At 31.9% G+C, this 26,858-nt stretch overlaps 2 long non-coding RNA genes across 2 annotated transcripts; both read left to right on the forward strand.

Annotated features, from left to right (window-relative positions):
- Positions 1-3,018: 3,018 nt before the first annotated feature.
- On the forward strand, positions 3,019-6,324 carry LOC143196199 (uncharacterized). Its single transcript, XR_013005684.1, has 3 exons — positions 3,019-3,141; positions 4,185-4,269; positions 6,096-6,324. It is a non-coding gene; the product is annotated as an uncharacterized LOC143196199 (long non-coding RNA).
- Positions 6,325-11,516: 5,192 nt separating this feature from the next.
- Positions 11,517-14,669, forward strand: LOC143196201 (uncharacterized). The gene is made up of 3 exons (XR_013005686.1): positions 11,517-11,643; positions 11,713-11,803; positions 14,472-14,669. It is a non-coding gene; the product is annotated as an uncharacterized LOC143196201 (long non-coding RNA).
- The last annotated feature ends 12,189 nt before the right edge of the window (positions 14,670-26,858 follow it).

Genomic DNA, 26,858 nt, shown 5'->3' on the forward strand with positions numbered 1-26,858 from the left:
TTACAATGATTATTAAGTACATATTTTATTTTAAAAGGCTTTTTTTTGCTAAACATCTAAGTTTCATTATTTTTTAATTTTTAGTCAGTTTCTTATTTATTTTTGAAGTTGGTTCAATTTTTTTGGTAAAAATAATTTATTTTTCTCTTTCTAGTGTTAGATATTTACTCAATAAATTACGCAGTTATTTTATTTAATATTTCAATGGGTAGGCCAAGTAAAGGTGCACTTCATATAACGAAAAAAAGGAACATAGAAACAATGATTGAACATAAGGAATGCTTCAGTTCCCGGCCCAAAGCCTACGTGATTTGGCAAAGGTTTTAACTAACCAATAACAAAAAATTATTGTCCCCATTATATATATATATATATATATATATATATATATATATATACCATAGAAGCAGTTGTCTACAATATTTCAACGAGATCTTATATGCTATAGTTAACATAGTGCTTAAAAAGCAAACTGAATGGCTTTTACACTGAACGGCTTCCGATTTTTCGTCACACCAGCTCAGCAATAAAATTATACCCAAATATCTGATTATTTTAGATAAAAAATATGTGAAAACTTTCTACGTCCCTTTGAAATTTGTGCGTTTCCCTCGATATCTCCCCTTTCTCCCACAGATCCTGATTTGGTTCCAATGGGACCAATTCGGAAGTGCACACACGATTATTAATATACTTATAATAACGTTTTCACATGTGTAAATTATTTTGAAATCCTATCAAAAAATGTTTCAATTCCTAGTCCATAGCTGGCTTTTCTTTTTAATTTTTAAATATTTCATTGTTATAGACTTCGAAAAAGAGGAGGTTCTATGTTCGTTTGGTTTGGTTCGAAGTAATCATTGATGCATTTTCGTACCTCTTCAGCATTTAGAAACCGTATTCCTAATCCCTTTTTCCAACAATACTTTGTTCAGTTCAATTAACGCCGGTAGACACCTGTAGAAACATTTTTATTCGGTTTTAATATCTCCTATTATACCACAGCTTGCTCATCCCATCATATGCATATCAATACATGGCCATGAATATTCCACTCTGTTTTTTACCTGAAAAACAATGAATGATATTTTCAGTTAGCTCGCATTGTAGCTATTTTCATTCCTTTTGAATCTTTCCCGAAGCACGTAAATGTTTGAAAATGTTCATCAAATGTTAAGCCGCATGAAAATTCTTTAGAAGTTTGAAGGGTTTTTGTTCACCGAGGCTTGTAATTTGTCGTCTTCCAACTATTTTGGTCCTCGGGACTGTTTTTTTATGAAGATTCACCAATGTAGAAATCAGGGTCATTTGGGATATGACTGAGCAGCACAATAAGTTTATAAAAGAGCATCAACTTCGGCCACAGATTTCTTCAAAACGAATAACATAAACAATGACTGTAGAACATGCAATTTTAAATATTTTATGATTAGTATCTGCATACACTGGATAGCTGGATCTGAGAAGAGGAAATAGTCGCTGAGGGCCAGATCTAGGGAATACGATGTGGAAGCAATTCGAAGCCCAGTTCGTGCATTTTTGCCATCGTTTTCACTGACTTGTAACATGGTGCACTGTCTTGGTGAATCAGTACTATATTTTTCTTCGAATGCGGCCGTTTTTCGGCATTTTTGTCCTTCAAACGGTCCAATAACGCTATGTATTAGTGGCTGTTGATGGTCCTTCCTTTTTCGAGGTAGTCAATGAATATTACTCCATGCGCATCACAAAATACAGACGCAATAATCTTGACAGCCGACTGTTGCATTTTCCCACGCTTTGGAGCGGGTTCATCGTGTGCAGTCCACTCGGATAACTGTCGATTGGACTTCGGAGTGAAATGATGGAGCTATGGTTCATCAGTTGTCACATACCGATGCAAAAACTCGGGTTTATTATTTTATCTTGATTAGTTTGATCATCTTCAAACACTGCTCCAAATTATCAATTCGTCATTGTTTTTCGTAAAAAGTGAGCTCGCGCGGCACCCATGTACGATGTACACGTTCAGTTGATTTCTTTAGATTGCTACTATCTCATTCAATTTAAATTTACGATCGTTGAAAATCATTTTGTCAATTTTTTAAAATGTTTTCGTTGGTAACAACCTCTTTTGGGCGTCCACTGCGTTCACCGTCTTCGGTGCTCATTTCACCACGTGTATTCTTAACTTACCAATATATTATGGTTGATTTTCCTGGGGCAGTGTCCGGAAACTCGGCATCAAGCCAAGTTTTTACTTCAACTGTATGTTTTCCTTTTAAGAATCAATATTTTATCAACACGCGAAATTCCTTTTTATCAATTTTTTTATAACAACAAAAGTTGCTTCACTGAAAATGCTATAATTCACAAACTAATGATCCGACAGCTGTCAAATTGATACACGCATCTTTTGTTGGGGTTGGTTAGGGCTAACTAAAAACATATGGATTTAATTCTAGTAGCGCCATCTATGTGCCAGGCCGGGGACTTTTCAATTCATATGTTATATGATATATACTATATAATTATTTTAGATAGAGAAGTATTCGAACCATCGGGTTAGATTAGTTTGCTTAAGAGTAACAAAATAATGTAAACAATTCTGATTCTTCGCATTTTTACCAATGGATATCGCTGATCAAAGTACGTACAAGTATCTAATATTAGGACTGCTTGTATTAGGAACTTGAATTTAAATATGGTCAGGCTCATCAAAATTTGTTGTTTGATTTTTTGTTTGAATTTTGATCTAGCAGTTCATTTTTCTTTTCATTTACGCAACAAAAGGAAATATAAGAATAAACTGTAGTAAAATATATGCAAAAGCACCTGTTATGATTAAAATAATTTACTAAAATCTAGTGGATTTTACGTGCTTCTCTCACTATAGGTGTATATATTAGATTTGGCATCGGTCACATATTTGATGTTTAAAATTTCCTAATGACCTAGCGGTATTTTGCATTCTGCCTATGCTCACGTCATATTTAACCCGTTTATTGACCAAATTTAAGTCCTTTTGAGATACGAAATAAAAAAAACTAGTTTTTTTCAATAGTGTTGTTGATCATATTGACCATAATATAAGATCGTGTTGGTTGTGATTTTCTGCTCATTCGTTCGTTGTTGTTTGGTGTGATAATCATGTCTTTTATTGTAAGTTTTGTTTTCGAAGTATTTAATAACCAACTAAAGTTTATACATTTTTGCGTTGTTGATATCTAGTTCTCATTCAGTTTTTATTTCAATAATTTTCAAAAGTGAATCGAGGCTATTCCGTATATAATATATTGTATTTTTGTTTCTAGTGTTCTTGGTGCTTTGTGGATTTTTAAATTGTATTATTACAAAAAAGACAAGTGTAACTAGATTTCAAGAAACCTATTGTTTTCCAAACGACCTCAAGGTTTTAATTTTCGATATAAAATGTTAGTAGGAAAATATGTTTGCCTTAATTTCATATTCAAGCCTCCACAGATAGTTTAGGGAAAGAGTAATTTAGCTTTTTTCATGTTTCAGTTTAATTCGAAGCGAATTTATTATGTGTGCCACTTTTATGACCTTTTGTTTTTTTTTAATAATCTCTCGAATTCTTTTAATAAGAACTCTCGTAGGCATTCTGGACAACAATTGAATATATCAGTTTTCACAAGCCTTTTTTGAGGTAGGTTTTGCTCTCTTAACAAGGAGATTATGTCTTATGTTATTTGGATATAGCTTTGTTTCTGTAGTTAAAACAATAGGTTCAATATCCAAACGTACCTCTCAATGCCCTTTAAGCTGTTAGACGTTTGCTTGTTGCCGTTAAGTTAACTCCCAAAACAGAAGATACATACAAAAGATTTCGATAACTAATAACTTATAACTCTAACTAATAACTCTTCAAGGGTTTGGCACAAATCCTCATTGAGCAATTTTCGTTGACGAACTAAATACGACATTTTTTCTAAAACATAAATAATACTTACTTGCTCTTTATTTACTTAATATTTAGTGCAAGACGCCCTTGTTTCCTGTTTGTTTACGTTCAAAACGTGGAAAATCAATCGCTGGAGGAAACATCAAGATTCTAATTAATTATTATGCTTTAAATTAATTATTTTCAAATAATGTATGAGCAAATTGTATCTTTCAAATAATAAGATCGGAATACTGTTATATATTATTGTACGAAGTTTTAATTTTTTTTCTTTTTATAGACGCTCTTTGGTGTTATTCTGATCTTGGGTAGTTTTACCACCCAGAGCATCGCTAACCCTGTACCCCAGTTTGGTTTTGGACCCGGTAAGTAAAATTTTAAGGAATTCATTTATATATAAATATGAAATAAAGTAAATTGTGAAGTCAATAGGAATAAATCAACGACCACTCAAGCTAATACACATTTTTGCGCAGTCAAGGACATCAAGGACATGTACTACATACATAAATAGTGTCTTTTCTTTTTTTGTAAATAACAATTTTTACATTGCTTTCCCATTACTTTTCCTGCTTTCTTCTCCTCTCGTATTTTCAAAATATGTTCGTTGATAACCGCTCTGGAAGTAGGTCCGGACGGAACCTTTAGTAACCTTTTTATGATAGACAAACAAAAGTCGTAAATTGGAATACGATTGCCTGAATATTTATTATAAAGTGAGATCAAGTTTCATGTCTATTTTTCCACTTTTAGGACGAGACCTTTCGATATTTTTCCCGCCATATGCAATTCTGTAATACATATAAATTAAAAAGGCAAAATCGAATACAACAGGTAAATGATTCACCTATAGTCTTCAGATAATATCGATACAACTGAAAGGCACATTGCTAATGCCGAACTAAATTCAAGGCTTAGAAAGGCCACCGCACATATAACGCGCTGGTGCGTAATTGGCGTCCAACGAAAGCAACCACTAACTGTTGAAATATTATCAAGTTATTCAGTTTATACAAACGCCAATCAAGAAGGCCTTAAAATTGAATTTTCGACAATCATAACTTTTATTGTTTGATTGGAAGTAATCTACTGCCGAAACCTATGAAACACTTTTAAAAACTATAATTATTCTGCTCCATCGTATCCTAATTGTAGGTTTTGATTATTAAAAGTGGTGATTTCTAAGATTTATTTGACACCAGCTCAAACCGTCAATGAATTTTTATAATGCCTAACAGTTGATTAGTTAACCATATCCAGATATTTACATGAGATGAGAGTGTTCCACATTTTCATTGATGGCCAAAGGCAAAATGCTTTGAAGCAAATTATTATGACTAAAAATGAAAAATGCTTCCATTAAAACAATCCAAAGTGCAAAATGGTATGGATTAATCCAGAAGGAATCATATCAACACGGAAGCTGGATATTTACCTTGCTAATTGACCAAATTGAACAACGTATTGTTGTAAAGGTAAATATATTGTCGCCACAGTAACAACAATGAACTAACATAAAATACTTGAAATTCTTTATTTGTACTATATAAAGATGGTGAAAATCAACACTATGTTATTATGCTACCAGTATTATGAGTACCTTGATTTATTTTAGATGAAATCTAATGCTTTACAATTACAATTATTGCTTATTTATTTTTATAATCAAATATCAAATAACAAATAAAAGTACGAACGTTTTATCAGTTTCATATTTGCTGAAAAAATGAATAAAATTAGTTTAAGTTAAATGTTAAACGATTTGACAGTGCTAGCAAATATTAGAATAAAAGTAATTACATAATTCATTGTATAGTTAATACATAGGCTTATTCTACATTTTTGACACTCGATGTATAAAAATAAATATAATTAACAATATAATTTGTAAGCTTTCTTCTAACACTATGCATTGAAGGCCAGTGCTGCGCGTTGTAACATCTTAACCTCTGCCAGCATTGTATCAACACACACATGATACAAGTTGCTGTTTTCTGATAGGTGAATATGTGGTTGCCTATCGTAGTAGTGACAGTCACAAGAAACACTATTTGCACACCACGTAATTTGAAATATGCTATTCATTAAATTGACATTAAAAATACATGACTCTTAATTATTGTTCATTTAATTAATATGTTGATTTACGTTAAAAAAACACAGAATTAATTACTTTTCTCTTTGTTGTTAGGTTTTGGCGGAGGCGGTTTCGGCGGCGGTTTTGGTGGAGGCGGCTTTGGAGGACCCGGAGGATTCGGAGGTTTTGGCAGGCCCGGAGGTTTTGGGGGTTTCGGAGGACCGGGTGGCTTCGGCGGATTTGGAGGACCAGGATTCGGTGGCGGTTTTGGCGGTCCTGGATTCTTCGGTTAAAATCATCGTTTAAGTATTAATAAGAGTTATAATAAATATTTATTGTCCTTCTTTTGTGTTTCATTTTAATTTTATTTTGTTATCTGTAAGTGTTCAAAATAACTAGTCCTTCCAATGAAATAGTCAATGCGCGTGTCAATGTTTTAAACTCGAAGCAAATGTTTCCTTCTCAATTTACTCAGCTGCACTTTTAATATTAATATAAGCCCTGAAAGCGGGTGAATAGAAATAGCGACACAGAACAAAGGTTAAGAATCACCTTTATTCGAGAGTAAATTTATGAAGTGTATACCATTTTGATTGCGCTCCACCTTGGTTATGTGACGTTTATCTCAGTTTCGCTTCAACGCCTAATTTGTGAAAATATTTAGTTCCATTATTGCCACTTAGTGGAAATTGCTTCAATGGTAGCGGGACTTTTGCCTAATGTTGTATAACCAACGAAAATATCTGAATACTAGAACTTTAAGGCATTTTTTAAAAAATACCATTTTTATAAGCATACTAGCGACCCGCCCCGGCTTCGCACGGGTACAATGCTGATACTAAATTAAATACACTACAGGAAAAATATGAACGTTGTATATAAAAACATAGCGGCCCGCTCCGACTTTGCACGGGCATAAAATATATATGCCTATGTCACTCAATGAAAACATGATTAAAATCGATCCAGTATTTTTGGTTCATTCATTACTGCCCTTGGCCTGCACGCATTAAATTTGGAGTAAAACAATTCCTCTTCCCCTATACTTACTATGAAGATTTCCTGCTATCTTTGGAATATCTAAATTCATACAATTTTTATTACATTACACATTTTTAAACGCAAATTTTAAATTTGTAATATCTCCGAAAATATTTGTTTAATTTACATGCTGTAAGGAACCATATTGATCTATATTAATTGCACACTGTATTTAAGGTACTTAATTCGATAAGGATTAATGCCGTATTGCTTAAAATAGCTTCGTAAATAAGCCATTTTCTCACGTAAAAAGTAAACAATAAAAATGGTTAATGTGGGTTATCCCTAAAAGATAAACATATACCATCGCGGACTTTTTTGTAGACCTTTTTATGGTGTACAATACTGTAGTACATTAATTTGATCTAACTCGTAGGGTTAGGCAGCGTTTTTGCTAATTGCTAAATAAGCCTAAAAAATAGGTTAATTTACGACATCACGTTAGAAACCTCTAAAATTAGCAATGTTGCCTTAGTATATTATGCATGTATTATACATATAAACCTTCCTCTTGAATCACTCTATCTATTGAAAGAAACCGCATTAAAATCCGTTGCATAGTTTTAAAGATTTAAGCGCACATAGGGATATAGGGACAGAAAAGGCGACTTTGTTTTATACTATGTAGTGATATATCTACACGTTGTGTTACACAATATTACCTGCTATTACAAATTTATTAGTTCAGTTTGAAAGGCGTTGAAGATTTATAGAAAATAACATCTGAATTCCGTGGAACTCGAAATACAAAGCCTGAACTAACCATTAATTTAGTGAATATTGTTGATGATTTAAATTAATAATACATCTATAAGAGCAAATATTGATGTGTGTTATTTTTGAGCGTATTTTCCAAAATACTAGCATGAATAAACAACACAATTAGATTGTTGCGCTTGATTTTATGCCAATGACCGGAATACAGTCGTCTGAGATTGTGAATTAATATTAAGGGATTTACAAGATTACGCAATTTATGCAATGTTGTAACAGAAACTGTTGTAATTATATTTGTATGATATAGTTAATTTTTTAGTTTAATTTTTGTTACGTACATTATCATTTGCCACTTAAAGAGAAAAAAGAGAAAAAACCTAATACTTACACACCAGTTTAGGTTTATTAACAAGCATTCAACAATGTCAAGGTCCACAGAATAACAGATGTTATTGAAAAAGTCTACGAAAGTAAAAAGTATGCTCAGCTATATTCTTATATGTAGCACAAGCCTTCGATAAGGTTTGGCATGAAGGCCTTGTTCATAAACTACAGAAAATTCTACCAAAACAACACATCGAACTATTAAAATTGTACGTTACACTCAAAATGTTTAGAGTCACAGAATGTTACAGTCAAGGAAGTGTCATTACACATTGACCAGTGCTTTATCTACTTTACACTTGTGAGATACCACAATTGGAGAATATTTTACGATGGCTACATTTGCTGATGATACTGTGATTATAGCTGTCGGAGACAATAGTGAATAAGCCTCACGAAAATACAACAGGCAAGTGACAATATAAATAATTGGGCACAAGCTTGGAAAATAAGAATTAATGAAAGTCAATCTGTACATGTGTAGTTCACCTATAAACAGACCGTACAAGTACTAATTACGTAACATTAAGTAATACTATCATTCCATATAACAACAACGCTAAATATCTTGGAATAAATCTTGATGCAAAACTTCGCTGGAAGGAACATATAAATAAGAAAAGAAGAGAACTGTAATTGAAATATAGGAAAATATACTGGCTAATTGGAAGAAAATCACAATTATCAGTACATAATAAATTGCTATTATATGAGCAAATACTGAAACCTATATGGACATATGGAGTTTAATTACAGGGTTGCTCCGCAAAGAGTAACGTAAATAAAATACAAATTTTTCAGAACAAAGCCCTGAGAGGTATTTTGGGCGCACCCAAATACTATAGGACTAATTACCTACATGGAGACCTTCAGGTACTGACAGTTAATCAAAAGTTAGCACTAATTAGCCCTGTTTTAGTTAGCCGTAACTATCGGATCATTAGTTTGTAAATTATAGCATTTTGGGTGAATCAACTTTTGTTATTGTGAAAAAAATGCATAAAAAGGGATTTTGCGTGTTGATAAAATATTGCTTTTTGAAGGGAAAAAATACATTTGAATCAAAAACTTGGCTTGATGCCGAGTTTCCGGATACTGTCCCAGGAAAATCAACTATCAAGGATTGGTATGCTAAGTTTAGACGTGGCGAAATGAGCACCGAAGACGGTGAACGCAGTGGACGCCCAAAAGTGATTATTATCGACGAAAACATTTAAAAAATCAATAAAATTATTTTGAATGACCGTAAATTGAAATGAATGAAATAGAGACACAGTTATCAACTGAACGTATACATTATATCATTCACGAATATTTGGATAAGAGAAAGCTCTGTGGAAAGTGGGTGCCACGTGAGCTCACTGTTGACCAAAAACAATGACGAGTTGATGATTCGGAGCAGTGTTTGAAGGTGATCAATCGTAATAAACCCGAGTTTCTGCGTCGATATGTGACAATGGATGCAACATGGCCTCATCATTTAAAAAAAATCATTTCGGAAAAGGAAAAACCATTAACAGCGATTGGACCGTTTGAAGGACGAAATCGCCGAAAAAACGGCTGCATTTAAAAAAAAATAGAAAGTGCTGCTTCACCAAGACCATGCACCATGTCACAAGTCAGTGAAAACGATGGTAAAAATCCAGATCTGCGGCCCGCGAATATTTCGTGTTTCAAAGAAATTTTCGTCGAATATAGAGGTGATTGCCGAAACTGAGCCCTATTTTGAAGATAAGAACAAATCGTACTACAAAAATGGTATCGAAAATTTGGAGAGTCGCTATAATCAGTGTATCTCTCTTCTCTAATACGTCTTAGAGTCTCAGATCACCTACAAGCTAGCGATCACTTCCCCATTCTAATTCAATCTCCAACCTAACTACCGTGCCACCCTCCTCAAGAATCTACTCCCAAATAGTAACTTAACGATGCAGACTGGAACCTCTATAGCGCCAACTTCCAGGTCCTTATTTCCACAGGAGACGTTGATGGAAACATCGACCGCTTTATTTCGTCCTGGTAAAGTATATTATTAATTATGATAGGAATATGTTGATCTTTTCGATACATAAATTTGGTGTGGACATATTTAGTCTCAATCAACTGCTTCTCCACTGCTTGGTCCAACTGTTAATATTGTTTACTGATATTTGCAATTTCATTGCTGTTTTCTTATAATCTTTACCTACAGCCATGATGGTAGTATGGTCAGCAAAGATAGCTATTGTACTTTGTTGGAACTAAGGAACATCATCCGTGTACATCGTGTAAAGGATCGACCCCAATACACTACTCTGTGGCACTTGTGATAGTATTTCATTCAATTACCAATGGGCATTCCCCTCCGTATATACGAGTTTAATGATTCTCTAAATTGTCTGGATAGCATCTTCATTTAATATTGAGCACCTCATGTCACTCCTTACGAAAAGGCTACATCTAGGAAAACTAGACAGAACAAAATCTTCTTCCTTTTTATGACTTTTCCATTATATCCTACTCTATGAATTCGATCCATAGTTGGGTGTTTTCTTATAAAGCCAAAGTCTTGGGCTGGAATTATTATGAGTGACCTAAGTACAATAATTATTAGTGGGCGAATAAGAATATGACACCTATTCTTATAGAAAAAAACACTCACATCACTCACTCAAAAATCGACAATAAAAATTCTTTGTTAACGCATAATTCATTTACTCCATAGATCTTTATTTCTTGTACCTCTCTCCAGAACTATTTTTGAAAATAGGTTTAAATTTCAACGATCACCTCATTATCTAAACCAAACCCGCTTCCGGGGATCACTCTTTTGATGTCTACAGAGAGCCAGTAGTCGCTGGGAGCCGGACCTGGACTATAGGGTGGATGGTAGAGCTAGTAGTACTAAAGCTGCTGTAACGTTTAAATAAATTATGTACGTAACAACATAATTACAAATTATAATTACAAATTTGTAAACGTAAACTGTGATGTCAAACCAGACATCATCGAATGTTACAAATTATGTCGTAACTGATAATTGATGATGATCAAGAGATTTATGCAGATAAAAAAGAGTTAATATCAAAACGTATAAAATTCGAATTATATCAATGATACATAGTGGTATCTCGTTCTCATAGTCGCGTTTTTTTGTTGTTTTCATTCTGATCGATTAATGCTAATATATTTGTCCTATCAAATAAACAACAATCTACGAGTATTTCGAGATAATAACAGATTCCTTGCAAGGTGCAGATGCTAATGAGTCTTTTTGTTTAGAGCGTATTTTCCAAATATTGACGCAAATAAAAACAGAAACACCACCATTGTCCTTATTGGCCTTATTTTTGTATCAATGACCTAAGTCGGAACGGATCAAACCTGATATTTGTCTATTTTGGAGCCTCGAGCTTTATATGGGTGCGATTTTTTTTGTTTGCCGACTAGACAGAGCTGATTATATATAAACTACCTGGTGGCCAGTCTTCATATTCATTTCCGTTGCATATTTTCGTACTACATCGACAACATGAAATCGGTAAGTCAACAGATGAATAGTGACGACGCTAGGCAGATGTTTTATTTCGAAAATTTGTATTTACCATAGCTCACTTTGGCGCTGTTACTTGTTTTGGCCTATTGTGCTGTTATTGGTTACTGTAATCCAGCAGCTGAACCTCAGTTTGGATATGGACGCGGTATGCATATCAATATTTTTTTCTATATTCGAAATGTGAAATGTGTTATGGAATCATTTACTACAAGGCTTTTATTTATAAGTTTATTTAGTTTAGTGAAATAATAGGTTGGTGGAAAATAATTCTTGTATGATCCTTTCTGCTAAATTAGTATGTTTTTTTGATTAGGAGTTACCTTAATAGTTTTCCAATCACAAGTCGTAACATTTAATTTCTTATTTAAAACCCATAAATATTTACCAGATGGTAGATCCTAATATTCGGAAAAATAATAGGTTTCTTCTTAACACTTTCAATATTTTGCTGAACATTACAGGCATTAGTAAAATATCATCAATAGTAGTTTAATCAATACTAATTTACCATCTATTCTTTATTTTAATTACTTTTTAGAAAATTAGTTTATAAAAATAATTGTTTCTGATATTTTAAATGTATTCCGTTTAAGCAGTTCAAATATTATGATATTAACATAGTTTGTGAGTGTTAATATATATTAGTCGCATAAATATAACTCTGATCTTTTTGAGCAACTAAAAAACAAACCCCTATTGATAATAACATCATAATGATTCATGACCAATAACAATTCCATACAATATCCATTGAATATAGCTGGTGGAATATCAGACAACCTTTCTGCAAAATTAATTTGTTTTATCTGTTAGGTTATTTCTTTCATTTCAACATATATTCGAACTTTTTCTGTTTTTTCTCTTTGCTTATGATATCTTAATTATTAATTTCAGATGTGTTTTAATATTCAAATGTATGTAGTTTCGTAATAGATAATTTGTCAAATTATTAATTCTTGTAGTTAGGTTTAGAACACTTGCACTGTTAAAAATAGTGCAAGTGATATTATAATATATTTTTCAATACTGCAGTTCCAATTTAATAAATCCTTAACAATGATAAAGTTGTCTATCCTACTTTTTTGAAAAGAAGCAACACGATGCCTTAAAATTTTTATCCAAATTAAGTTTGGTTTGTTGGAATAAATTTAGATATTTTCAGCCAGCTAACTAAATTTATGAATAAAACACAAATTAAGTGAGTGACAATTATTATTTAAATCCAAAGATGTAAACAACAACGTTGGTGACGTCTAGACATATTTGTGTACGTAATACATTATAATATCAATATGCTGTTTTTATTATTAGTTAGTCACATTTAAGTGAAAGTTACAATCAAAAAATATGATGTTAACAGTAATTAATCAACTTTCAACAATCAATAATCAAAGTTAACTTTGTAGTATAATAAAACATAAATTCAAAATATTCCAGTTTATACCAATCTCAGAAATACTTATAGTACTTTGTTGAGATTTGCAATGACAAGAGATAAATATTTTCTGGTTAATTGATACTCATCAATTAAATGCTCAAAATTTTGAAAGTTTCTTCATATTTTGACATATTGTAACTTCAAGTAAACAAAAAGGGCTGATCGTACCTAATAATTACTCTGTATGTATACTTGGTAATATTGAATATTTCTAAAAATATTAAAATAACATGCTAATTGAGTTGAAGTTTATATAATAGTAGAAGTTTTGAAATGTTTGAGGAATGTTTCCAGTTGGATTCATGACAAAAGTAAACATAATCGAATAAAATTGTTAAGTTTTGGACAAAATAGTAGGGCTAATTAATTTCAGCTTAAGCCATCAGATATATTAATAAAATATTTATAATAAAAAAAATTAACCGCCTGCAAAAAATAAAAAAGGAAGAACTCAATAAAAATGAAAAAATAATCAAACTCATATGTTTAACAGAAAAAAAAAATATATACAAAATAATCGTTGTAATAACTAAATAAATAGAGCTAATCTAATTCTTATTGGCCATTTCTAATCTCTATTTGAAACAATTAAATATAACCCAAAATGAACCATTACATTTTTCACTTTATAGTTTATAAATTCCATCATAGTTTGCCTCAAGCTTTGAGCTTCTTTTGATAACCAGTATTATGTAAATGATCCAAAACATTTTCATAATCAGTTACTAGAGAACCCAAGTTGAAATATGTCGGTCTGCGTTAAAACAATTTCATATACTACTCAACATCAATAATTTTAAATTGAAACAGGACCATTCTGACACTTTCATTACTCATTACTCGCGACTATAAAGCCATGCATTGGAAAATACCGAAAATATTTTCCCGACCTTATATACAAAAAAAAAATCCCGTTCGTCTCAGAAGAATCTCAAAAGTCTGTTCAACTTCTAAGTATATGTTTCCACATTTATGTTAAAAGAAGACCAATATTGCCACTATTCTAACATTTGTTAATAGAATTTTCAAGACTTTAATATAAATATATATCATATCCTATTAAACTATTGCATAAAGAGCATATTTAAGATTGAAATAGTGCCTGGTAAATTTCTTAAGCATTGTTTGATCATCAAATTGAGCTAATATAGTCACTAAATTAAGTTATCATATGTTTATAGAAAAGATAATTCACTGAGCTGATTTTCTACATGTGTTCATGACACAAATTTTATGACAGATTGTTCAAATCTAGAGAACACTACAAAAACGGCAATACCGATTCTGAAACGTTTTGTATTGCGGAAATAAAATGAATATTTTCGAAAAAACCTATATTATTATTACTAATTTATGTGTTACTAATTGTTACTAGGTTTTGGTGGAGGATTCGGACGTGGTTTCGGAGGAGGAGGTTTCGGACGCGGATATGGAGGTGGATTTGGATACCCCGGTTTCGGAGGAGGTTTCGGACGCGGATACGGAGGTTTCGGGGGCGGCAGAAGATTCGGCTATTATGGATGAATATTGACTTTATGCTCGTACTTATAAAATAAATCAATTTAACAAATTACCGATACTAATTTTATTACAAAATTCCTTTATTTTATTGTATTGTCTGGTGGCTTTTATGTTAAAATTCTGGATTATGCTTAGTGTTGGATATAATCGATATAACACTTTTCAATAATTGATATATAATTCGATCATTTTAGATAACTGTGTGTATAAGTGTTTAAATTTATCCTTTTATCTGCAATTATTTCAGATTTTGTTAAACAATTACGATTACTAATTTGAATGTTACCAAACTACTTTTATGAAATTGTCCTTTGCAGTATACGTTGCACCAAGTAACAACATTTGGAAACAACTATTATACTTTTAATTCTTGACCAAGAGAATCATTAAAGAATGGTTAGAATCATTTCCCATCCTAAAAACTGGCGAGCATAATGAATTCGGTGGTGGGACCAATTTTGGCAGCTTTAGATTTCAACCGGCATCACATGTCTGAGTAGATTTATGACTGTGATCGAATACCTTATAGTATTGTGAACAGATCATCATTTCCCCAATCAAAAGTAATCCAAATAATCTAGAATATTTAGATTTATGTGTTACATTAATAATTCTATAGTAATAATAATTAAATTGTTATGTTATTCTTGGTGGTCTAACAAATATTGGTTTTAATATAGGGAAGTGTAAGTGCAGAATGTAGGGTTAAATTTTTAAAAGTTATAAAATCCAAACAGCATCAATTTTATTCATAGTGGTAATTTTAGCTGCCAAATTGATAAAACATCATTTTCAACGACCTGGAATAGGTATCAACACATGCCAAAATTTAATGATAACAAGAATAGAGAAGAAAATGATTTTTGTTGTGTTGGAACTAGTCAAGTCATTAATGAGGTTTGTCCATCAAGAATAGTAGCAAAAACTGTAGTAAGTGGTGATAATTAGACATTTATTTTAAACATAATATATTTCCGTAATGATTTAAATTTTGTTTTATAAGATTTTATAGTTAGAATTCGTTGAGAGTAAAAGTCGAAGAATGTAAAATTCAGAGAATCAGAGAAGAAATTAGACGGCCTTTTGCTAAGATGTAAGAAGAGTGTACAGTGATACTTTGAAATAATTAAATTGCTAACAAAAGTAGACCTGGATAAAATAAACAAAATATAAATTTATCAGCGACACCCTAATGATCGAATGCAAGGAAAATACAATGCATTTTTATATCAGAGTATAGGTAAATAAACTATTGTTTTGTAAAAATGATAATGTATTGACCGAGATGTCTTTCAGCTTAAATGTACGATAATTCATTCATTTTAGGCTAGTAAATGAACAATACGTTAATCAAAAGCTCGAGGTAGTCAATTCATTAATGCGATTTGTGAATCAAGAATAGTAGCGATCATAGTTGATCATATTTGGATCATTTAAATATGGTGTTTTTATAAAAATAGAAAGGCATATAGAATATATTTCTATTACTTCATTTAATTAATATTTTTTAAATAAAATGTGTTATTTCAAAAAATGTTCCCTCCTTATATATAGTTCCAACATTAAGTCATTTATTTATAGTATTTGTGAATTTTTATTTATAAAAATAATGATGATGTATAATATGGTGTTTTTATAAAAATAGAATACCTGAGTTTATATAAATTAAATTATTTAGTTTTATTCAATACTTTATTAAATAAAATGTGTTATTTCCAAAATTTTACCATTTTTATTTACTTCCTGACCCTATTTTGATATATTCGACATTACATCTAATAATCACGATAAAAAAAATAAATAAATAAAGCTGTATATACGGATGCGCCAAACTCGGAGATGTTGTGGAGTAATGTATCCTGTTGTACGATACTTTATCCCAAAATATAATTCTAGTAATTTAGTTAATTAACAACTTCGTATCTAATTCCATTATATTTGAGGTTTATTCAGTACTCTATGGCTCTGCGATGGCCCGACCCAAATTAAAATTTAATTTTGAAGCTTGCTTACGACTCATTATGTAACATTATGTGTATCGGAACCTTTCAGAATTTTATACGGTCGACCTTCACCTTCCGAAAGGTCAAAGCAAAATTCTACAGAACAGGAATATTGTTTACTGTTTTTCGGCTATCGCTTTGTCGCTGGTTATCCTCTGAAGTGGTCTTGTTTTGGTTACATGCTCAAATTGTGGATTCTGTTTAGTCTCGGGCATAATCGATAAAATAATTTTCAATAATCGATATATAATTTCATTATTTTTAGGTATCTGCAACCAGCAAAACACAATAAATATATTATTAGATTATAAGTTTTATTATCAGAAAGTTTAATAGAAATAATCGGATGCTGTACTTAATGTACCTAAACTAACATAAATAGACGTTTTATTGTTAATAATTTAAATATGGAGTTTTATTAAAAATATTCCAAATATCTTATTGTAACTTTAGACAATATATTTTCAGAAAGTCTGTTTCCGATATAACTATTAATGATGGCACTTTTGGAAAACATTATTTCATATGGAACTGATGCACTGAAAACGCAAATATATTTTTTGTATAGTTGAATTAATTCAAGGACAATGTTTTAATTTTCAGGTCAAAAAGTCAAGGGGTCAAAGAATATCAAATTTAAATGAAGAAATAAAGAAATTATTAAATTAAATTCATAGAGTAATAGAGATGCAACTCAATAGGGCACTCTGGTGCAAAGTTTTGCTTTACCCAACATCCAGAGGGCGCCATAATAGGCAATTCAAGTAATTTGATTGGTCAATTTAAATCTCCATTATAGACACCTGTAAGAAACATCTTTTACTGTGAAGACATTTGAGTGGCTCATTAGTAATGCTTGGCACGTGACACTTTTGACGTCATGTTTAATTGACCAATGAAATTTAAATAAAAAACAATTTATTTCTGATATAAATTTTTTAGATAAAATTTAATTAAATATACATATAAATATAATTAAAAACAAATAAATATAAATATAATCTGTAACAATAAATATATATATATATATATATATATATATATATATACATATATATAAAACCATAAGCAAAAAACTTTGTTGCATTGTAAATCAAAATTATCTCTTCCGTCTTTGTCCTTTTTCATATTCGTTTAGTGCCATCAATTTAATGGGATCTATCAGAATTCTGCCTTTTTGTTTTCTGATACTGAAATCAAATTTTGAGTCTTTCCATCTTAATATTCTGATTTGTTCTGTTTTACTCAAAATTATATAGCACACCTTGTTAGTACTTTTAATATTTTATCCGAGAGATCATTATGGAATGTACAACTGAAGGGTTTTAAATTTACTTTATCGACATACGTCGATGATATATCTCGACTCAGTTTAGTTTATTAACATATTCAGAGCGTTAACGTTCATCTGCAATGATATTCATAAAACCTTACCTTTTTCTTGGTTTAATAGTTTTTATTTGTACCTATTCTAGTCTCGTCTTTACTCATTAACTAGTAGCTTAATTATTAACATTTTTTTTATTTTTTAAAATTTTCAGATTTTATTTTATGGAAATGGAAAAACTGAAGAGAAATTATATTTTGAAATATAATTTTTAACGCGTTTATGTTGTATTGAGTTTAACCCAATCAAAATCTATTTTAAATTGGGTATTCTGTATTAGAATTTAAAAAGGCTTATTTTCAATATTTTAAACTTTTAAAACTAAATTATTTTTGTACTTTCAAGGTAACTGCATGTATCTTAATCATGTTAACAACTATTACACAACGTAACCTAACTGCTAAATTCGATTGGTTAGTCTAGGAGTGAATGGATTTATTACTGCAGACATTTATTAAACAATTGATCGATGAATTGTTGAAAAAAAGAGCAACATCAGCGAATTACCATCGAAAAGTCTGTAAAGCATTTCACGTTTTGCATGACAAAACTTGGCCACAGGTTTTAAAAGCTGTGAAGAATGAAACATAGCTGATAAGTCAGCATCTTTCATTCGACATGGTATAACGTTGTTGCCAGAAAGACGGGAAAAATATAGAAAATGATGGAGAATATTTTAATATTAGACCAATTTTCCTAAATAAATCTTTTTTTATAGTAAAATAATGATCAGAATAAATTAATGAACATCTAATATCTAGTACATTCGGACTGATAGCATGTTGAAAAATTAAAATGTACTTCTCTGAATAAATTTACCAAACATTAGGCGTAAACCTTCTCTGTAAACCAATTCTAATATTTTAAAATAATCTAATAATCAAAAAAAAATCTGTGGATTAGAGCGTTTTTAAACAGCTGCTCTTTTAAAAACGGAAAATATACTTTTTTTTTGTGTAAATAACCATTACAGAAACCGAAGAAAAGTTTGATAAATATTATGAGGACTATGCATTATGGACTACTCAACTTCAATGGTTAACAAATGGTTTCACTTAGTTTTTTCGTTCAGAACTCTCAGGTCGTCTAATAGAGGTCGTTACACCAGAAGTCGTCGATAAAAATCATGAAATGATACTGAACGATCCAAGAATGAAAGCACTGATGCTTTATGCTCAACTGAGCAAGTACATACGAGATGAACGTGCATCAAGGAAGGCCAAGTTGTGTTCGTCGGTATGCCACAGTTTTTTTGGGATGAACACAGTGCTATTCATATCGATTATATTGAATCACAATTATTGGGATTTTTTTGATTTTGAAGCAAAAACGACCGCATTCAGCGAAGAAAAAAGTGTTCCATCAAGGAAATGCATCAATGCCCACGTATGTATTCTCCATAACAAAATCCAATAAATTGAGCTACGAACTGTTACCCCATACAGCATATTTTCCATATTTAGGTCGCTGCGACTATCTTCTGTTTCAAAACATTAAGAAACAGCTGGGCGGTACGAAATTTGGGTCGAATGATGAAGTTATAATTGAAACAAATGCCTATATTCAGGACCTGGAGAAAGCCTACTATATTAAGTTGGATTATGTAAGGAGATTATGTTGTAAAGTAACTGCCCTCGTGTTAAAAAAAATAAATAATTTATTGTATATGAATTTTATCAAAACTACTGAAGAATTAAGTGAGAACTTAGCTAAATGTGTTAATATTTACAAACAATATAACATGTTATTCTCATTGGTGACCAGAGAATATTAGAATAAATACATAATAACGTAAATATTATGATATCAACATAACGCTTCAATTCGCTGATACGTCCTCTTAAGAAAGGTGAAAAACGAACGAATGCCTAAACGGCCTTCAACCAGTTCGTCGTCGCTAGAACTACAACATTTACGATCTTTTTTCTTGCAGGCAGTTCGAAAAAACTTGTAGATCTTCGGAGCTTTTAATTCGGTTGGTATTAATGATCTCGGCTTGAAAAGCATGTTTGTAAGAATGGTCGTTTATATATCACATTAAGTATTATTTTTGTAAGTAATTTTAGGTATATTGTTAGTAATCTATGCGAAAGATAGTTAAACAAACAGACGATACGTGAATAAAAATATATAATACATTGGCTGAAAATTTCCGGGCGATTATTATTAGAAAACGCGTTTTTTTGTTCAGAATTAGGTTTACTCAGCAACGTAATCTCCATCAAGAGCCACACCAACATTTCAGCTCCACTCTATCATTTCAATACCACTTTCGTAGAACGATTGATCTTTTGCCTCAAAATAGGCGTGTCACCAGTTGCTGTCCACTCAGATGATAATCGTTTTGATTCCGGAGTGAAGTGAAGGATCCATGTTTCATCCATTCTCACATATCGACGCCAAAATTCCGGTTTGTTACGTTTAGACACTTTGAAAAGAGCTTCCTCATAGTCAAATGGTCATGCCATATAAAACCAACACGTTCAATATCTTTAAGATGTTAGCTAACTCACACAACTTCACATTTCGATCATTCAAAACGGTTTTGTGAATTTTTTAAAATGTTTTCTGGCTTTACTATCTTATTTGAACGTCCACTGCGTTCTGCATCATCGGTGTTTCTAAGACCACGTTTGAAGCCAGCAAACCAATGTTTTATTGTTGTAGAGCGGAATCCTTATAACACTTTTCAAGCTATATTAAACGGTATTTTTTCCCATCAACAAGCAATGTAAAAAAACGAAATTGTTTTTAATCCATTGTATTGAAAATAGCAATAGTACCACTCTTAGCACAATAACTCATAAAATTTGAGTAGAATATTATGAAATTTTAACAGATTTCTTTTGAAGGAACTGAAACAGTGACAGACTTGAAGCTGAAAAAGTGGCGAATGCTATAAAACTAGCGCCATTTATATGTTAAGCCCGGGACTTTTCAGTCCATGTGTTATATCAATGAAAATGTTGCTTAGTGCTACCGTCGTCAATACACCAGGTGTACCGGAATGTCATTACCGGTTTTTCCAACAGATGTCACTGGGCTTAAGTATACAACATTATTATTTGATAGATCAACATTCAAAACTATACCTGTTATACTCATAGAGCAATAGCAAGAAAACACAATCCATTGGTCTCTGGTGAAAAGAGACATGGAGTTATATCAGCCATTCAAGTAATTCGATTGGTCAATTTATATCTCCTTTACGGGTACCTGTGAACGGTGAACGGTGAACTTTCTGAACAAACCAAAATAATCTTTTCTGTCTTTTCCTTTTTTCATACTTGTTTAGTACTATCAATTTAATAAGATCTACTAGAGTTCTTTATTTTTAATTTTCTTTTATGAGTTTTTTGTTTTGTCCAAAAAGTACAAAGCGTCTTATTATATTTAACATTCTACCCGAAAGATAATTATGTAGTGTATAATTAAAAGGTTTTAAATTTACATTTTTTAAAGACATTTGACAAAAAGTATATTTTATACATTATCGACGTGGCAACATTGCGGGATAAAATAAAACAGATAGCTAAAAACCTACTGAGAGTGTAATAAAACAATTTTCTGGGGCATGAGATATTGCTTTGCTTCTGGTAATACAACCCCCGTTAGGATTGAATGTATTGCTGTTTGAGCACTTTAAATGATTTCTCAAACATACTAGCCGAATCCAGGAGCTCTAATAGATTCAAAAAAATTCAAACAATCTTGGTTAAGTAGTCTTAAGCCAATATATTTATTCGGATACTTACGCAATTTTTTTCTTTTAACGCAATAACTATTTAAGTCCGGAATTGCTTTGCACCAAAATTCCTAGTGTATTGAACTTGGGTTAATCCTCCCTTAAAAGGTTTTCGGTAGTTAGTATTTCAGTGGTTGATGAAGTATCAAATAATTGATCCAAAAATGAAAGTATATCGCCGTTTGCGTAGCTTCTTTCGAAAGGGGATTGGTTTATAAAATTAAAATATTAATATTTTATATTTTAAATGATTATTAATGTGAAAAAACTTACCCCAACTTACAACAAAACATGCTGTAAGCTGCTGTAAGCAAACATGCAGTCAGTTTAGGATTTTCAAAATTATGAACCATTTTTTAAAGACAGACAAATACTTCCTCGAACGAAAACGGATACACAACAGTTTCTAGATCGAGAAATCACTTTATTTATTGCACTACCGACTTATATGTACTTATCAACTAATAACTTGATCTCTAAACGTTTTAAAAATAAATATAAACGTATTAATCCTTATGTCAGGTATACTAATAAACGCACTATAAGAACGAAATGAGCCAATCAGATCAGATAATAATAAGTTAAAAGTAGCGAAATCTAGATGTTGGACGTCGCGAATAATTTCCTCAAAATTTCCTATAAAGTTAAATGTTTATATCTCTGTGGCTATACATATTATACTAACCGAAAGTAACACTGTGAAGGACAATTTCTGCAAGAATTATTTTTCTTATTTAATTAAAAGAAAAAAGCCACTGAAAGTCATTATTTGCTGGCAGAAACTTACGGTGAATATGATCTAACCTTAAAAACATGTGAGGCGTGGTTACGAAAATTCAAAAGTGGTGGTTTCGATGTGTAAGGCAAACAACGTCCTAGTAGAATGAAAATTAATGAAGTGTGAAACCGCAAGAGTTATTGGATGAAGACCAAAACCAAACACAAAAACAATTAGCAGAAGTAATAAATATCGTATTTGAATTAAAAGAGAAACGATTAGCAACCAATGAGCAAGAATAAGTACAGCACAAAAGATGGGAAGATGAGTGCCACATCAATTGAATGACAGATAGATCGTCTGTGAAATGCTGCTTCAACAGTATGATTATAAGTCATTTCTGCATCAAATAGTGACAGGTGATGAAAAATTGATTTATTTTGAAAACCCTTTGCACAAAAAATCATGTTTATCACCAAGCGATCGATTTCAAAACCAAGACGTTTGAGATCTACGTTTGGTGGGACCAGAGTGCCGTGGAGTATTACGAACTGTTGAAATCTGGTGAAACGGTGATCTCTACTGACAACAAATGATCGATCTGAACTATACATTGATCGAACAAAATATCCAGAATGGGCCCGGATACACGGTAAAGTGCTGTACAACTAGCACGATAACGCGCCATCTTATAAAACAATACCCGTCAAGGAAGTTTTGAAAACTCTTGGATGGGACATATTATCACACCCGCCGTACTCTCTAGACCTTGCCCAGTCTGACTATTAACTTTTAGAATCAGTGGGACACGCGCTTGCATTTTTGCCAATTTGCCAGTTTCGAAGAAGTTAGAAAATTGATCTATGGATGGTTTTGCTCAAAGGACATAGAGTTTTTTGGGATGGCATCCATACAAGAAATAACAATATTATATAACATAATATAAATATTATTATCTAACTGAAACGCTTATAATACAAACACACCATTCATTATGTCACAGCGTTTAGTTGAAATAAAATTATTTGCAACCATGAATTGCCCTTGTCTACTAATCGGTATTTGATGACCTTTTGAATTATAGTATTTTTGGTTCCCCAAGTTTTGGTGTCCCCAATCTACTGATCAATGCCACTAATACAATCAGCATTTCTTGGCTCTATTACAAGCATCTGTATATATTATTCGAATAACAAATATTTTATGATTACCATTATTATAATTAATATAATTACTAGAGTACTAATTTTTTTTGAGGCATTATGAATATTATATTTCCATCTACGCATTACTTTCTATATATTTACCCATTTGTTTTATGTATTGACTTTGTGATATCATCCTCATTATATTTAATATATTTGATCGTTATTATTTTGTTACAGTGTATGTTTGCATGTAAATTTTTTCTTTAGATCTCTTTAGTTTTGTAGGTATGTTCGTCGGGCAGGTCGATCGGTCGAGATGTATGGCTGTCGATGCGATTGTTTGTCCGAACACTCGCTACTATTTTTGGAAGGAATTTGCACGAGAACTAAAACACTGCTTGAACAAATACTTGTTTATTTCGTTATTGAATGGTACTGTTACAAGGGGGTAGAGAAAAGAAAAGAGGCCGAGACGTCGTCGTGATGGTCTTTTATAGCCTGGGAGGGCATGGTACCAATCCACCGGCGTTGCCAACCTTTGAACTTGTTGTAGCTGAACGCGTGGTGGCCTAAAGGGTCATGGCGGTCTCCACATGATTCCCCTCCTAGTGGAACTGCCGTGGAATGTACCTCTATGTGGTGCAGGTTCCGGAGTGTAACCGCAATCACGCAAACAATCGCCCTGAGACTGCTGGTGAGATGGGGATCCTGACCTGAGCGAGGAGTTTTACGGGATCAGCTACCATCGAAGTTGTAGCAGGACGTCGTTTGCCTTGGGCCGTTCCTATTTGTTTAGGGTACCTATAAGTGTGGTGCCTTACGTGTCCCGTTTCGTGATGCAAGGGTTCATATGTTGATGTTATGCATGATGAGCTTCTGTGGTTTTTGTCCATCAGGCTAATCCCGTGGAATAACATTCACTTTGATCACGTCGGGGTCGGCCAGGTCGATCGGTCAAGAAGTCGATGCGATTGTTTGTCCGAACACTCCTTACTATTTTTGGAAGGAATTTGCACGAGGACTAAAAACACTGCTTGAATAAATACTTCTTTATTTCGTTATTGAATGATACATGTGGTTGACAGGAGAATTGATAGGATATTAAGTTAGGTAAAGGAAGTACGGTAGCGCTGTGGAAGTGCTACTGTTACAAGGGGGTAGAGAAAAGAAAAGAGAGTGAGACGTCGTCGTGATGGTTTTTTATAGCCTGGAACTGCATGGTGCCATTCCACCGGTGTTGCCAACTTTTAAACTTGTTGTAGGTAAATGCATGGTGGCCTAAAAGATCGTGGAGGTCGCCACAGTTTTAATGAAAATAACCACATAATTTTGAGAAAAAACATTTTTGTAGTAACCTTCCAGCAAAGTATTGCCATTTAAATAGAGTAGTTTGTTTTGAAATAAATGATGAAGAGAAGCGATCAAGTCGGGATGATAGGGGCGGTACTTAAGCTTACATAATTTTGTATGATAGGTGAATTCTAGATACTCTAGTAAAATACAATCAATGCCGCTATTCACTCAGGTGCTAAAACTGTTGAGATATCTATAGCCCAAAACAGTAAACTCATTTATGACGTCAAAACGTGGCAATGTTGCCGCATCAACTTTAAGTTTTAATTCATTTTGGCTTTGACATATAACAAAATTATGTTCTACATAAAATAATGTTAGAAAATATAATTTCCACTAATTGATTCCTCCAAATTCTATAAAAACTGATTTTCAAACCAGAGAAAAAACATGTTATTGTTCTTTTCTCCAATGGTAGTCCCCCTTGGATTTAGAGGAAAACACTGCCCTGCGCCATAAATAAAACCATGCATGTTTCCAGAATGACGAACAATATATCTGCGATGAATAGTAAATATTATATAAATATAATAATAAATAGTATGACTAACGAAACCTAATCAAATAACGTTTACCATTTTCCATCAAATTTTGTTGGCTTATTATTAGTTTTATTATCATCTTGCCATGACTTTGCAATGACTCAAAATTCCATTTTGTAATAACTATGTCTCATTTAAATTCACAAATTGAACCAATAAGTCTTCCTTCATTTTAATATTATATGCTTTTAAAAATCATATTCTTTTAAAAGTGTTATCTGAAAGCTCCACTACACCTCTTTTTTTAGTGTTTCCAATAAAAAACCACAGCAATAAGGGGGCCTTCACTATCTTGTTCCTGTTCAAAGTAACTAATAAGAAACGCAATCTGTTTCTGGCTCCAGCTATTTAAGGGCTTCGGCATTTTTAGTCTGACTAACAATAATCAGCGATTTAAAATTTACAAAACAAGCAAAGGCCAAAACAATGTTTGCCGGTTTATAATCTGTAATTATTATCACTAACGTTTTGTAGAATTTTGCGGGCGATTGACAACCAGAAGACTTCTGTAAACTAATTCGGTACGTGTCAGACAGCATTGTGCCTCTTTTTAATTAGAATAAAATGAGAAGGAAAATATTATCTGATTTTAATACAACTTTACAAATTGCGATAGGCAACACACTTGACATAGTGATGACGCGTATTTACTGTTATTTTGAATATACTATAATATCATTGAGTTCATTATATAAAATATAAAGGTATTATTTATATTATTTGATTTCTGTATTGTGCGTTATTCTCGGTTTATCCTTATTTTATATATAAGGTTAAATTATAGCCAAGGTTATTAATTAATTTATTTTAATTTTAAAATAATACATTTTTGAAAATTTTGTTTAACTTTGAAACTATTTTGTTCTATGGAAGGAAGTAATGACTTGTTGAATTGAACACCACCGTACCGTTAAGGTAAATACACCACCTCGTTTTCGAATACACAATTTTTCTAGCCAATGCCGTAAAATTAGCGCAATATATTCATACTTTTATAGAAGTAATCTTATAAAAATATTTTTTGTTTATATGTAAATAAATACATTTTATTTCTAATGGTCCATACCGTTTCTCTTTTTTCCCGTAGTAAAATTTAAGTTATATTTAAATATTTTTATAAGCCATATACTGCATTAACTAAATATTGCTCCTTGAATGGCATGGCATGATTGAGTTATACTTTATTCCTTACGAAGTAAGTTTTTTCAAGGCGAAATCGGTATGCCACCTAAAAATTCATATCTAACGATTTGACGTACATTAAATATAATATATCCTACACATTTTTCAAGAAAAATCTTTTCTTTAAAAACAAAAGAACGTAATATTTTGTTATATATCGGTT

This window comes from Rhynchophorus ferrugineus, unplaced genomic scaffold, assembly GCF_030347505.1.
Source record: "Rhynchophorus ferrugineus isolate W39M unplaced genomic scaffold, kcgeb_rfMv2 rfM4, whole genome shotgun sequence".
Taxonomy (NCBI): domain Eukaryota; kingdom Metazoa; phylum Arthropoda; class Insecta; order Coleoptera; family Curculionidae; genus Rhynchophorus; species Rhynchophorus ferrugineus.